Below are 11,653 nucleotides of genomic sequence, written 5' to 3' on the forward strand. Positions count from 1 at the left end.
CATAACTGACGCACCATCCATATCTACGGGTGTAGTGAGCTTACCTCCCACGGACCCCTTATTGTTTCAAGCATTCCAAGCCGAGCACTAATGGCTACCTCTCACATAACCGATGCGCCATCCATATCTACGGGTGTAGTGAGCTTACCTCCATGCCGTTCGAGTTACCTCCTCTCCGGCGCACTCCGGTAGCTCCACGATCCAAGTGCAAGCTTCAAGCAAGCTCCATCCTCAAGCTCCACGCTCCAAGCTCCATTGCCGCGAGCAAGACAAGAGAAGAGAAGAGAAGAGGAAAAGAGAGGAGAATATGGAGAGCTTCTCCTCCTCGGTTCCTCACCCTCACACACTCACTCCCTCTCTCAAGCACAAGCACAAGCAAGCAAGCAAGCTCAAGCAAGCAAGAAGAAGAAGAAGAAGAAGAAGAGGAGAGCTACTTTTGGCCACACACAAGAATGAGCTTCTCATTCACTTTTCAACTTTATATACAAAACCCTAAATCCCTTTTGGGTGGTCATCCCCTTTTCTCCTTTTTTACATGGTCGGCTGTAGCTTAGGCCCTTTTTTCCATTGTTCTTCTATCTTCCTAGCTTCCTTTCCACTGCCCGTCTATATTTACAAATTGCACGGGTGAGAGCCCGGCGCTCCTTGAATTAAACCATGATGCGCTTGCGCTCTTTTACAAAAGTTTTGACTTGCGCTTTTCCTTGTGCACCTTTCTCCCTTATTTAAGACTCTTCTCCTTGTGCGTCTTTGTCTTCTGTTTCTCTTTGCCTTGGCCTTTATCTTTGTCTTCTGCTTTAACTTTTTCGGATTTTCCACCTTCATTCATTTGAGGGTTAACATTACCCCCTCCTAGACGAGTGCTAGTCCCATGGCACTCACCGTCGTAGGTGGCAGGCGGTAGCATGCACCGAAGATGTGGGTGACAAGGACGCCTGTGGTTTCCGTGGAGGAGTGTTGGTGGTGGTGTGAAAGAAAGTCCTGGGGGCCTGTTGGTGGCCAAGGTGGCTGGTGGAAGGGTTGTTGGAGTTGGCGGTAGGGCTGTTATGTGTTGGGGATGGCATTGATGGCCAGCACAAGTGTAGGTTTGTTGGGGATTCTGCACATGACGATTCTTTGTGGACTTGTCAGATGGTAAGGGATAAGCATTCAGAGTTGGGTGTCGCTAAAGAGTGATTGAAATTTCATTGGAGGCTTCAATACCTGCAATTTGAAAACCTCTCGTGTGGTCTCTCCCTAAGGGGAAGTGCTAGTCTTCTTATCATGCACAAGACATAGATTAGTTTGGGAGACAGGTCGAACTCTAAGCAAGCTGAGAGTATTGTCCTGCACTTGAGGACCCAAACTGTGGATATACTTCGGTGCAGATATTATGTAAGTGCTCATGCATACTTAGATATTACATAGTTAGAAGACCGTGGGCTAGTATCTCATAACAATGTGTGGATGAAGCAAGGTTGTCCATGTTGAGAAGAAGTACACGTGAAGGTATATGAGACATCCTTTGCATTGTGACTGCACGACGTAGCATAAGTGAATACACGGACACCGCATTTTCGGTAGTTGGAAGCTATTGGACTTGCTTGATGAGGATGGTGTACTTTTCATGGCCAATCATGCGGTGCTTACCACCACTGATTGCAATGGTACTAAGGCAGAGTGCAAGAGAGAATTGTGCAAGTGGATCAGGGTGACAGGTCTAACCATAGGTGAGACAGGCTCCCTAGGTATGTCTTGCCCTTGATGTGCCCTGAACAATTGTGGGTGATGCTAAAGGGCTAGGGGAATAGGGACGGAGCCAGTCGACCAAGGTCACTGGACGTACCTAATTTGAGGACCCCTAGGTGTTGTGCTGTGATCGTGGGTGCTTCTTATCTTTTCGTTCATTTCTTTTTTCTTTTCTTTTCTTTTTCTTGTGCTTTTTTCTTTCTTTCTTTCTTTCTTTCTCGTCTCTTTTCTCCTTTTTTTTTTTTGGGACTTGCCTGAGTACAACCATTACAATATATTGAGGCTATCAGCCTTTCAATGGGTTGGAAAATGTCAAGCTTCGAAGGCTTAGGAAATGGATATTACAATGATGATTGTGCCCTAGCCTCGTTGTTAGAGAAGTAGTTGTTGAGATGGGGAGATATACTTGAGATATTACAAACCTCCTTGCGACACATGCGATGCTGGTACAATTGAGGTAACGACTGCCGTGAGCCAACTATAGAGCTTGACCTAGAAAGGGAGCGTGGCCCATGAATGTGCGTTGGGCCATGCGATGTGGGTGGTCGGCCAGGGTGATTTTTGCTTTCGGCAGCGTGGCTTTGTCGCGGCTCTTTGTGGGGTCAATGGTCTTGCCGTGATCGGACATTGAACATTTTCGCACAAGGACCTGTATTATCCTGCATCCACTTGTCACTTCGTGAGAGTATATGCTCGCTTGTGTTAAGTGCATCGAACAAATGCAATCATGATAAGACATAATTTTTCAGAATTCTATGATGTCTATTGGGATTCCTATTTCATTGCTTATTAAGGTTGCATACATTAATGAGAAGTAACGGGAATGTGTACAAGCGGGGATCTTGCCCCTTTACTCATCAAAAAACAAAATGTTCTTGTACATCATAGGGATTTAGTCGATAGATACGAGGCGGGGTGAGTCGGATTGGCTAGGCAACCGAGGCGATGCTAGTGCGGGGCTCCCGTGAGACTGGGTAAGGAACATGTCGACCGGGACATAAATGGTGTAGTCCGGGGCCGCTATTGTTTCCAGAATGTCTTTAAACAATTCATTAAATTCTACCCTATCCCGAGTTTCCCTTTCTGCCCTTGAGCACCTGGTGCCCGAGCGTACGTTCGGGGTTTGTGCCATTGGTGTTGCCACATTGTGTGCGCCTCCTCGAGCGTCCGCTCCCCTAGCCCGTGGATTCTTCGGCCTTCGTCCGGGGCGGTGTCGCTTGGGGCCACGTTTCTTGGCGTACCTTTTAAGAGTGGGCACGTAGCGCACCGACGGAGGGGCATGTGCTGCATGTTTCCGTCGGCTACAGAGAGCGTCCTTGCAAGCTAGTTGCCCTTGGTTCCTCATGTTTTCCTCGCAGGGGGCCTGTAAGATGCGAATCGAGGATTAGGATTTGTTACATGATAAGACCATTGCATAGGACGAGAAGGGGAGGGGTAGGGCATGCAGTGCTTTTTATAGAGGGATGGCCCCCGTGATGTATGTTTAGCCTCTTACCATTAGCAGATCTTGGTTCACGCTGAGTTACATTGGCTGGCGGCCATGGATTTAGGCAAGGCTCCTCCTCGGAAGGATAGACCAGAAAGAGAATAAGGTGTATAGAAAGGGACGGTACCCCATCTACACCATCAGAGTCGTTGGTCAAGGCTTCCTATGGCGGTAATGAGGGTTGCATGCCCTTCACTTGGAGGTGGGAATGGTCACACAACTTTTAAAAGCATGATGAGAGAAGGACTTGAGGAGCTTAGCCTGTCAAACCCAACTCTTCTCCCTGCGCTTGACTATCATTGCTTGTGTGTGTTGATAGTATTTATACAGGGTGACACAAAACTCATTGTTTAAATATAAATATATATATATACATATACGAATCCATGTCACCTCACGAGGATAGAAACCAATTGTAGAACTCAGGATTGTACTGGAGCGTGGCACATGCATCTAGTATTCGTGGCAGCTTACTCAATACCGATAGATATTTTGCCACATCGAGTAGCATGGAACCTTGTCTGAGTCTACTAGCAATATGTAACTCCTCCTCAGTGAGAACCTTATCAAACAGAGCGTTCTCTTGGCTAATTTCAGCTAAGTCCGTACCCCGAATGGCAGTCAGCACTTGAAAGGAAGTTGGTGCCACATAGGTTGGGTCTCTTTGGGACCGCCATTTGGCCAATCGCTCCTCTAAGACTATCATGATCTGGGCTCCTAGTTCGGCTGCTGCAACGTGATTTTCACATGTTCAAATTGACTTCGGCCCTCTGTTGGTCGCTTTAGTTGCTCTATCTCTAGGAGATTTGGTTGGCAAAGCACATCATTGAACGTGACAGTTAAGCGAAGTTCGTCGACTTCCTCGTCAGAGATGAGTCGCATGCGTTCATGCAGGAGCCTGTCATAGTTCTCGTTAAGATGTTCTTGCTCTTCCCAAGATAAAGGGAAGGGCAAATAATCTCCAAGCTGCTCCTAGGGATTGTGTCCATGTCCGCAAGGACGTAAACGCGTGCAACCACTTTGAGCTTAGCATCCAACTCAGCTAAGCATTCTGCGACACTTCTATGTTCAACAAGGGCTTGCTCGGTTGCTATTTCATGCAAGGTTCTAAAATTTTGCCTAGCTGGGGGTTTAGGTCTATATGAGCAAGATTGGTCAACGCTAGGATTGCTCATGCTCTTGGGGTTTCCTTTTTTCTCCTGAGGCTTCCTTATTGCATCATGGTTCTCCTTGGGTGTGACTGGTATGACCTTGTCACCCTATTGTGACAGTGTTGTATCCACTCTTGATTGATCAATGTGAGTTCTATTGTCAGTGGATAGAGTGTTGCAAGCAATTGTTGATGGCAACGGTTGCTTTGGTATTTCAGAGCACACAAATGTGTCTGAGGGTTCACCGCTATTAGGAGAGGCATTAATGGGTTCATTGGTGGATGGACTCGATGCTTTATTCATCGGCTCTCCGGCGCTCTTCGTCTCAATGTTCTTGGGGTCCACAACCACTTGCAACTTTTGTTGTTTTCTCTGCTTTCTCCTCTTTGTCTTGGTCAACGCAGGTGCATCTAATAACGACTCAGGACCCTGGACTAGGTCAACCGTTGACGTGCTTGGTTGGGCCTCAGTATTCTCTCTTTCTAGTGTGTCCTTATGGGACATAGCCATGGCCTACTGAATAGCCTTACCAGGCTGTGAGGGCACAACTGCCTCCCTTTTCGGGGAGTCTGGCTCTTAAACTAGCTCCCTTATGTTTAACTCCTCCAACTCAAGCTCTAGGCACTTTGAAAGTACTGGAGTTATCAAGGAAGTTGGTTGCGACACCTCCTCCATAGGTAAACTATTAAGGACGCGTTCCACAAGGGGCATTGTCACGGCCAAGGGCTGTGACTGCTGTGATCCCTGATTGGAAGTAGTAGCAACTAGTTTAGTGGGCTGGCTACCCTTGGTGGATTGCAATGTCAAGTCCCTAAGGCAATCAAAAGTGGTCGTGTCTTTTGTTTCCATTTGAACATTCACCTGTGTAGATCGAGCATGAGTTGATCTAGTCACCTTAGGTTGCATAGGCATATCCTTCGGCCGAGATCTGCAGATGGTGTCATGTCCCACCTCTTGGACATCTGGAAGCTTAGATGGAGATGGAGATTGGGATTGAGCAGCCGCCCTTGACAACTACTATTGTGCTTCCAGTGTCCGTGTGGCAAAAGAGGATGTAGGAGATCTAGGACTCTTAGGTGGACTTGGCACTGGCTGAATGATTTGCTCAAGACTATTAGGCGATTGTGCCATTTGTTTTGTTGAGCAGTTAGCCATCTCACAAGTAGTGTGGTGCGTCTGGTGCCCCTTATCCTCTTGGGGAATCAAAATCTCTTTGGGCACTAATGGCTTTTGTGCACGCTCAATGGCTACATATGACATCTGCTTATTAAGCATGCTAGGTTGAGGCTCTTTCTTTTGAACACTCATGTCTGCTTTCTTGCCTCGAGACCTAGAGTTTCTCTTAGATTTCCTCCTGTGCTTCGTTGCTTTTGATGTACTCTGGCCTTCAGCTGATAGAGGTGGTATAGCAGGGGATTTTGGTACCCAAATCCATCGGTTACCTGTGTAGTACCCTTGAGCACGTAGCAATGCTTTGGGTATCCATCGTGGCGTTGTGCTGACCCTCCATCGATGCCTACATCTATAAGGCTTAGGCTTCTTTTGGGGTCTTCTATGATATTTGTAAGTCCAAAGCCCGTCCTTGGCATTGTCTCTTGACCTTCTTTTTTCAGGCCTGGCCTCACTCACTGGCTCTCATTGTTCGACCTGTGCTTGTATCAACTCTTCCAACAAGTCCTTGCTCTCATCAGCAAGCTTGACTGTTATGTCAGCACCTTGCTTGACTTTCCCTCGAGGTTTGATGAGGTCACCCTTGCTAAAGGTTGTGACTATCCTCACACCCGGTAGTGTCAGGTGTATCCTCTGTGCTACATAGTCGGCCTCACACTTGGTCACCCTTTTGAAGGGTCTTCCTAGGAGGGTTTCTTTCCCGCAGCTAGCACTATTTGGAGGAACATGAAATAGGATAGGCAAGCTTTCCATTTCAATTGTCGCAAGGATTTTGCACTTCCTTATGAGTGCTTGTGGGTGTCCCCCATAAGGGCTAAGAGTTGCACTAGTCGGTGTGAGCTCTGGTTGGCCTAGTAGGGTCCATGATTCATAGGTCAAGATGTTAAAATCTGCTCCTTCATCAATCAGAGCATCGATAGTATGCTCTCTTTTCGCGGTGAGTTTGACCCTAAGATAAGCAGGTGGTACTATGTGAAGCTTCATCTTCCGGGTCTTGGCTTGTAAATTTAAGCCTTCTGACAGATGCCCTTGAGTCCCCACTTGCATAACCAGACGTGGATTCTCCACCGATGTCTTGGGTCGTATGTGCAGTGTTGCTCAAGGCACATCTCTCGTCAAGAGTGTCATGTCTAGTCATCTTGGCATTTGTAGCTTGTTGATGTTGCATTTCGCTCTGACTAGAAATGGTATGAACACAATGCCTTTGTGTTCTCGTGGTGTGGCCTTTTTGCCCTTGATGGCTAGATTGACCCATTGATGTTCTAGGGTCTCTGTTTCTCTCTATTCAGGTATGGGCTTTTGGCTGCTCTTTTGCAAGTGAGAATCCATGCTCATGTAGAGCCATTACTTCACTAGGGTCCAATTTGGAGGACCTGTCACGGCGCGCGTTTTCTCTCCAACCTACTTGGGGGAGGTGCGGAGGGGCAGAGCCCCCTCTATGGGAGGGCAGTCCCTCCCGGCCCGCAGGGCCGTTACGGTAAATGCCATACGCAATTTGGAGGACCGTTTATAGCCAAATTTTGAACTACGTGCTTTAAATTTTAGCCTGGTGATGGATCTGTGATGTGCCTTTAGCTCTACATAGCCTTTGGGGTCAATCTCGGGGTTTAGATGCGTTAAAATTTGTGCTTTAGGTACCTGTCCGATTTTGACAGTTTTTTGTCTGATTCTCAGATGTCCGATTTTCAAGAGTCCGATTATCAGAATCGAACGTTCGATTTTGGGTTGGTCCGATCGGCCCAGTGGTCCGATTTTGCTCACGTCCGATTCTGGGAATCGGATCAGACAGGGTGGTCCGATTTCCTCGATCGTTCGATCGGACAGGATGGTTCGAGTGGTCCGAGGGGTCCGATTTCCAAAATCAGACGAGTTGGTCCGAGTGGTCCGATCGGACAGGATGGTCTGATCAGACAAACGTCCGAGTGCCCAAGTCCGAGTGTCTGAGTCCGAGTGGTCCAATCCGACAAGATGGTCCGATCAGACAAGCGTCCGATTCTGGGACTCGAACAGCCTAGTCCGACTACACGGCCGACGGCCCGCGAGTTGCACATGATGCCTCTAGACTGACGTCTACTACACCGAATTGTCCAACACCTTACAGATAGGTGCAAGACACTACAAGGGAATGCCAGACATGCCTGGAATCACTGTGGTGCTCGAATCAAACGGCACTCCAAGGATCTATGCCCCTATTTCCTTGTTTTAGCCTATTATATAGCAACAAAGAACCCTACTGTTTGTTTCTTTTTCTTTGTTTTTTCCTATCCTAAACGTATACAAATCACAAAGCGATCACCTACACTACTCCAACATGCTTTTCCAAATCCAAAAAACCAAAAACCTACTTGCTAAGGAGATCGAATACCTCTTCAAACTCCCTCGTTTCCTACCTATCTACCTCAAACACCGGTTCGAGGAAAACCCTACTCCAATGCTCGATTCGAAGCGCGCAAGCGCTCAAGGCTTGAATCCGTTGGTCCTAGCAACGAAACCAAAATGTGGGGCTTTCACTCAACCGCCAAGACCCATGGACCGCTTATTGTTTCAAGCGTTCCAAGCCAAGCACTAATGGCTACCTCTCACATAACCGACGCGCCATCCATATCTACGGGTGTAGTGAGCTTACCTCCGTGCCGTTCGAGTTACCTCCTCTCCCGCACACTCCGATAGCTCCACGATCCAAGTGCAAGCTTCAAGCAAGCTCCATCCTCAAGCTCCACGCTCCAAGCTCCATTGCCGCGAGCAAGACAAGAGAAGAGAAGAGAAGAGGAGAAGATGGAGAGCTTCTCCTCCTCGGTCCCTCACCCTCACACACTCACTCCCTCACACTCTCACACTCCCTCTCTCAAGCACAAGCTCAAGCAAGCAAGAACAAGAAGAAGAAGAAGAAGAAGAGGAGAGCTACTTTTGGCCACACACAAGAATGAGCTTCTCATTCACTTTTCAACTTTATATACAAAACCCTAAATCCCTTTTGGGCGGTCATCCCCTTTTTCCCTTTTTTACATGGCTGGTCGTAGCCTAGGCCCTTTTTCCCATTGTCCTTCTATCTTCCTAGCTTCCTTTCCACCGCCCGTCTACATTTACAAATTGCACGGGTGAGAGCCTGGCACTCCTTGAATTAAACCATGATGCGCTTGCGCTCTTTTACAAAAGTTTTGACTTGCGCTTTTCCTTTGCGCCTTTCTCCCTTATTTAGGACTCTTCTCCTTGTGCGTCTTTGTCTTCCGTTTCTCTTTGTCTTGGCCTTTGTCTTTGTCTTTTGCTTTAGCTTTTTCGGATTTTCCACCTTCGTTCATTTGAGGGTTAACAGGTGGAGTAGTTCATCTCAGTATCCGTAAGTTGTTTGCTAGCAAAGCTCACTTTATAGTCTAAGTTGTGTTCACCCAATTGGCACAACACAGTCCCCCACAACAAACGTCGATGCATCAATGTGAACATAGAAGGTTATGGTCCAGCCTGGGGCTCATAAGATCGATGCCTGGGGCTATGATCAGAAGACTTATCCTGCACTTTGTCTTTCCCCTTATCTTTGCACCTTTCATTGCGCAGTTCATGGCATTGTGGCCTAATATGGCCCTTTTTCCCACAATCGTGACAAGTAACATCTACATTCCTGCCACGGGATTTGCTACATGACTTTCCACGAGACTTGGACCGAGATTTCTGAGAATCTCGTCCACGGCCACTACCACTGCCATGCTTTCTATATCCATCATTCCTACCTCTAATTGTCATAGCATGCGACACACGAGAGGTATCCAAATTCTTACGGTTGACCTCTTCCTACAGAAGAGCACTCTCGACATATCAGATAATTTCAAGGTAGCAGTAGAGGCACATAATGCAGTGCGGAATACATCCCATGACTCATTAAGAGTACCAAGCAAGAAAAGAGGAGTGACATCCTCTGCAAAAGTGATGTCCTGCGAAGTCAAGTTCTTTAGTATAGCATGGAAGTGGCTCAAGTGAGTAGACATAGTCCCATTCTCCTTCATGTGCAGATCCATAAGCTGCTTCAGCCAATACATCTGACTCGCTGGACTTTTCTTGTCATAGAGATTCTTGATTTTATCCCACAACTACCATGCACTCTATTCTTCCTCAAATACATTGTAATGAACCTATTCTGTGAGAGATAATACAATAGTGGACTTGCATAACTCATCAAGCTCAAACCATTCCTCATTTGGCATAGTTGCAGGTGGTTGCCCACTGAACCTCAATGGTTTGATCTGTGATTTTTGCACCAATACGTACCAAATCTAGCTCTTTCAATAAGAGTAATTAGTACCATCAAGCTTAATGATATTGAAAATAGCAGATCAGTGGACGAACTCGCCATAATGCAGGCTAAAAAACTGTAGATAGTTCAAAACTACTTGCTGTTTAATGCAGAAAATGACCAAAAAATCATCAAAATCAAGAGAAAATGGTGAGAAAAGTGTAACCAAAACTATTGTCCACCAAGTATTAGTGAAAGTGCATCATTTAAAAATATTTGAGCATGAAAAATCCACGTCAGTCTCTGGAGTTATATGCTTGCTATAATAAATGACATTAGGGTATTGTGAGAGTCAATTGCTGACCAAATCACTGCACAAGTCAATAAATGATAGCTAAGACATGACCAACCATAAGCATGCATAAATCAACACCAAACAGTCATCAAGACCCTGAGCAAACACCCAAACATGTCACCAAAGTATCCCTCAGTGAGTAGGCATACCCCCTGGACAATAGGGCAAAGTATACATAACACTGGCGAGACCTAACACCAGTAGATATATGCTCACAAGAGTGCAAATCCCAAGCTCAGGTCAAAAGCAACTCCAAGATATCAGTGCATGAACCATGCAACATGTAAGTGTAAGAGATCCCAAAGTCTCAAGTATCTGCAAAATGCTCAAATAGCATAAACCTCCTGCTCAATGTCGGTCAAGCATACAAGATGCTCCCACTGGCACAAAAGGTGGATAAACAAGCTCAATAGCTCAATCAAACCAAGTCAAAGTACCAAAGACAGGTAACCAAGACAATGCCTCAATAGCATCCATGAGCAAGACATACATCCCAATAAAGATCTCTGACAACCAAAGTGACATCCAATACAAAATTCCGGAATAGCAAATGAGAATCCAAGCCACGTCTTCAGAGAGCACTAAAGCTCAACAGGTACATGGTACACTGTGCCAAGACAAATGCATCAAGCCGTAGGCGTCGGGTAAGCATGTACCCAAAGAGCATGTAACTGTCAAAGCACTAACCACTGTCAAGCACAGACCGATGTCAATAAGTGCGGGCTGAAATAAGCTCAAGCTTCCAAAAAGCATTCGGATCCAATGACAAGCTCAAAGTCATCCCTCAATGATCAATACATCATAGCATAACCCAAGCCATACACCTGGAACCAATAGGCATATGTCAAAGCACGAAAGATAGCTTTAGCCCAAGAGTATTCAACATGCATTTATATTATAAACTGTGTATTTTGAGCCCCACAATCAGGCCAAAATCATAGCATTGCATGTAGCTTCAATCCCCCAATCAATCGGGATGCAATAGGCATCAAACTGGTTATGTAGTCATGCCCAAACAAGCATAGGCATATAAATACATGCTGTCTCAAACCTAAAATCTGTTGCAAAATATTCCGTCATTAGAATTTGGCAGATCCGACATCACCATCGCGTCCGGAGCATGCCAAAACCCCAACTTAGACTCTTACCTTTCCTGAATCGGGTTCTGAATGGTCGATATATGACAAAAAGAGTGATTTTTGGGCCAGATTTTGAAACAAAAAATATGTGAGCTGGTTGGTGGGGTCTGCTGTCCTACGTGTCAACAATGGGGCCCAAAGCGGGAACAAATGGGGGCCAAACAAGGCCTACACTAAGTCTCAGCAAGCTGTGATAGGCCGGAAGCAAGATCCAGGTGAAGGAAGCTCCAAGAGGTGTGAGCTATGGCTGCCCACAACCTATGAAAACCCTGTTTACCCAGACCTATGGACTGAGATAAATCTCTGAAATAATGAAGCAATACCTCAATGTCAATGCCCTGGTGGTGCCTCAATAGGCTGGGAAGAAGCTCTCGGGAAGCCAGGGAGTGATGGAAGCTC

The sequence above is a fragment of the Lygodium microphyllum genome, chromosome 22, assembly GCF_053477565.2.
Source record: "Lygodium microphyllum isolate KBCC chromosome 22, Lygodium_microphyllum_v1.1.10, whole genome shotgun sequence".
Lineage (NCBI taxonomy): Eukaryota > Viridiplantae > Streptophyta > Polypodiopsida > Schizaeales > Lygodiaceae > Lygodium > Lygodium microphyllum.